Genomic DNA, 4,812 nt, shown 5'->3' on the forward strand with positions numbered 1-4,812 from the left:
GGGTCCACATCGGTAATGGGTACTTCCAATGTATGAATTCAAGGGCTGAAATGATGCTTCAGTATAAAGGGCTGGGGCAAGGTCCAAGAAGTTTTTAGAGCAACTTGGAGTGGTTATTACCAGATTCATATGACAGATGAAGACAAAAAGATGACTCTTTTCATCTGTTGAGCTGTATCTTACCCCAAGGTAACACAGGGGCACCTGTGACTTTCTAGAGATTGAGGAACACGAACACCTTGGTGACATCATTCCAAAAGGAAAAACAAGCAGAAAGACTGATGAAAATGTTGAGTTGGCTAAAGGAAAGTGACCTAAAACTCTCCGTTGACAAAAAAAACCAGGTTTTGTAGAGCCTCTGTCAAGTATGTGGGTGACACTGTACTCAAAAGGTGTGAGTACAGCCCCAGAAAAAAAAAATAGAAGCACTCAATTTAGCAACACTAAAAGGACCTTAGAGGTATAAGCTCTCTTCTAGAATTGGGCAATTGTTATTAAAAATTTGTTTTAAAACTATGCTATTACTTCTTAAACCACTGAATGACTTCACTCTAGCATATATGATTGAAGAGGCACAGAAAGAGAAAAAAATGACAGACCCAGAAATGACTTAAAACCAATGCAGAGCAAGCCTTTTGTTTTGTATACAAATGTCAGCCTTGGTGGGCTTGATTGTCATATGAAAGCAACTGCATTTTCCTTCAGATACTTGAGCAACAGTGAGGCCTATAACTCCCTTCACAAACTAGGGTAGTTCATTCCACCAAGAAGTTCAAAGACTGCCTATGAAGCAAAGTTGCAAGTGAGGACTGCCACTTGCCAGAGATGGATGGCAGCCCTGGGAAACTATGAATTTTAGCATTTACTACCAACCAAGGAACGCTAATATATTTTTTTTTTGTCAAGACATAAAACTTGGCTTTATTTATAGGATTCAACACGAGCTTTTTTTTAAAAAGTCTGGGACTTCCAGGTCCCATTTCTCTCTATATTAGTTAGGAGACTTGTAACTGCAAGCTAACAGTTCTGGCCTTTGAAATCAATTTAGACTTCAGTCATATCTCGGCCCCTAATCTTCATCAAAATGGTCACACTGTGCAACAATTCCGATTTCAGCATCTGACCTACGTATTAAGTTCTAAATTATCTACCCCAAACTAAATTTATGGAACTTGCCCAAAAGGTCCAGCAAATTGGCAGAACTGGGATATACTTTTGTCATATTTCCACTCCAAAATGCCTACCAAAAATAAAAATTACAAAAGGACTCCAAAATATTCACGTAAAAATGAGGCAATGGCTTGTTCAGTTGCCCCTTGTATTCCCCTATTCAATCTAGACTGCCACAATCAGGCAGAGAGAAAGCGCGAGGAAGATTTTTTTTGCATCTTAGTGGAAACCTTGAAAGCAGACGTAACTGCCCCAGGTCTGTCAAAGAGATGCATAAGGGAACGCTAATATAGATTGTAAATGCCCTTTATAGAAGTCCATGGGTTGCCGTAGCTATGGTGATATTGAAAGAAGGACTGAAAGTTACCTATGTCAACGCCCAAGAAGCTAGATCACAAGCAGATGGTAATACAGCTTAAAGTACGGAACTTCCGCCAGATAATATGTCAGCAGCTTTTCAAACAAAAAGAGGTTTGTTTAGCTATAGCACAGAAGGAAATAAATATCTATTAAGTATCTACTACACGCCAAGCACTATGTTAATCGCTATACAAATAGATCATTTGATCCTCACGACAACCTTGTGATGTAGATGCTATTACTAAACCCATTTTGCAGTTGAGGAAACTAAGGCAGACTGAAGTTATATGACTTGCCCAAGGTCATACAGCTAGTAACTGTCTGAGGCCAGATTTGAACTCATCTTCCAGACTCCAGACCCAGCACTTTATCCATTGTTCTACCTAGCTGCCTCTACAAAAGATACTCAAGTAGGTGTAGCTCCTCACCTCAATTAGCATTTTGTGCATGAGAAAATCTTCTGGTTAGCAGGAAAGGATTTGGTGAATCCAATAGCTTCCGGAAGTCTCTCAGGTCTAAATCCTCCACTCCACGTGGACGAGCCTCTTTCACACCCTTACATCACTGGGAAGCCATGTCAATATCTAAGCCTTCGTCGCCTGAACCAATCAAATCCTAAAGATAGTTTCAATACCTTTAACTACCCTAACATGCTTAGCATGGGTTGTCAGAAGATAATATCCCAACTCTCATTCTCCAGGATCAGAACCTAGCAGAATTCTCTCTCTTTCTCTCTCTCTCCTTCATTCCTCCTATTGAAAGTGTCTTTGTATCTTTCTTCACAATCTCTCTTAGATTCATTCCTTCTTATTCACCTCAATAGATTGTTGTTGTCATTTGTCCTTCATTTTCTAAAAGGACCAAGGGCATCAAGGGGTGATGTCTAGACTCACATGTGAATTGGATTTAAGTGAGGCAGAGTTGTGCAAAATCATCAACTTCACTCTCTCTTCCTGAGTCACTGAAGTCCAGTGGTAGGACAGAAGTCAAGATGAATGAGGATGGCCCAGGACTCATTGGGTGACCTTAGTGTCTTTGATGCCTGACCAAGCTCTAAGCTCTCCACAGCATGTGCTTCAGCTGTCTTCATGGGCATTGGAACATATTGTTGTCATCCATAGAATGCTACTGGGTAAAGTCTTCACATGCTTGGGGTGCACATCACCCTAATTCACCTACAGGCATCAGTTACCCTCGGTCAGGCTTAGGGAGAACTAGTACCTCTGGTATGAGGCCCTGCCAAGCCTTTTTCTGGGCTGCTCATCCACTTTTGGTGTCCACCTTCACCCAACTCTCAACTGTAGCTCCAAGAAGCTGCAGCATGTGCAGTGGCCACATCCAGTAATCCATCTCAGCAGACAGGCTAAATTTCAATAGATACCAATCCACGGAAGGCCTTCATCACCTCTTGCTTGGATTATTATAGTTGGCTTCTTGTTGGTGTCCCTGTATCCTGTCTCAATTCATCCTTAGTCATTGAGAAAAATGTTCAGATCATAGAGGAAATGTCCATTCCTGGGTTTACCCTCATATTGTATCTAATAATTCACCCAGCAATACTTGTCGATTAACATCTTAGCATAGATTCATTTGCAATGTGACCATTAGCTGAGAGCAGAGTTCTATAGGAATGGGGACCAGGATAGATTACATTCTTACAATGTGGAGAAAAAATAGGTATAACTGGAGCATGGGGTTGTTAACCAGGAAGTGGAGGCCTGGATAGTTACCATTAGAGGCTCTGGGCCCCATGAATTTGCCTAGGATTTAAGAAAGTGACATAAGAAGGCAGAAGGTAAGAGTACTCTGAAGACAAGCAATATCTGCTTTGTGATTTTGCCAAAGGCTGGACCTGGTTATGGGCACAAATCTCCTGCTATATTTTCTATATATTAAATTCCCTTTCTCTCCTGATCATACTGATAATTTATATGGCAGAAAAGGATTCTTCATCAATCAATGATTTCATTATTAGTGTTAATTGTAGAAAACAATTTTTGACTACCAGAATAGCAACTGATGAGAGAGGCTGAATGTAAATTTGGTTTAAAAAATGGAAGCAGTTGTCTGGAATAGTAATAAAACAGGAAAGAATGAAATTAGGCCTTTATTTCTACAAACCTCATTTTTGTCCCTGCATGGGAAGATTTTAGTTCATTTAAAAAATGAAAATAATACTGCACATCAATAAACTCTACAAATATCTTTGGCATGCTCCAAGAAAAGCTATATGTTTTTACAGCATAGTCTCTTTAAATAGACTATTTATCATTCCTTGAAAAACTAAGACAAACACACACACACACACACATATACACACAAAATAGTTCTGTGTGTGGTCACACTACTTAATTCACTAAGTGCAGGTGTGTGGTTTTATTTTTTTATCATGAAGTTTCTGCACCATTGATAATCTGACAGTAACCATTTATTGAAGGCAAAATACTCTTTGTCTACTGTCACTATTTGTTTTAATATATAATCTTGTTAACTAAATGAACTCAAAGCAATGCAGATAAGCTTTGGCATGTACAGGGTCACTTAGATGCCAATTTGTTTCATAAACTTTGGAATTCTTTTACCATGAGTACACTCTCAGCTAGTTAATTGTGAGCAATATCCGTTTACAAACTTTAGGTCTGCCATAAAAAGGCTCTCTCCCAGATCCAGTACACCTTTCAGGGCCCTCAGCAACAACAAAAGCTAATAATTAAAGCTTCTTTAAGCCCTCATAAAGAGTGAAATGAAGAAGAATCTAAAATAAACATTGTCATAAAAAGCACATTGACAAAACCAAGTAAATCAGAACTTCCACAAAATGACTAGCAGAAGACAAAGCCTATACTTGTAAATATATACTTACCACATTATCATTATTATATTAAGTCTTTAGCTTACAATATATTAAGATGACATTTTGAGGCACTAAGGCCTCAGTAATACAAAATTACCAAACTTTGCAACACAGCCAACTTTTTTTTCTACCATAGTAACAACCAAGTTTCTAAAAAAAAAAAAATCAAAACAAAATCACATGACAGTGGCTGATGATATTGAATTAAATGCTATTCTGTGGCTATTTCTTTAGTCCCTAAAATAGCCCTTGGGTACTTTTACATTAGCAAAGTAAAATGGACAGATAGAAGAGAAGTGGGTCTGTGAGATTAGGAAGGTGCTGGTAGTGGAGCTGGAGAGGAACCACGACTGCTTGCCACCCAAAGCCACCGTCAGCCCTTTCCCACAGAAATCTTCTAAATGAGCTTTGTATCCCTGCCATTTGCA

General features: G+C 39.0%; 1 non-coding gene across 1 annotated transcript; it reads right to left on the reverse strand.

Annotated features, from left to right (window-relative positions):
- Window positions 1–1,314: 1,314 nt before the first annotated feature.
- Window positions 1,315–1,445, reverse strand: LOC118845180. Its single transcript, XR_005010045.1, has one exon. It is a non-coding gene; the product is annotated as a small nucleolar RNA SNORA31 (small nucleolar RNA).
- Window positions 1,446–4,812: the final 3,367 nt, after the last annotated feature.

The sequence above is a fragment of the Trichosurus vulpecula genome, chromosome 3 (genome assembly GCF_011100635.1).
Source record: "Trichosurus vulpecula isolate mTriVul1 chromosome 3, mTriVul1.pri, whole genome shotgun sequence".
In the NCBI taxonomy this organism is placed as follows: Eukaryota; Metazoa; Chordata; class Mammalia; order Diprotodontia; family Phalangeridae; genus Trichosurus; species Trichosurus vulpecula.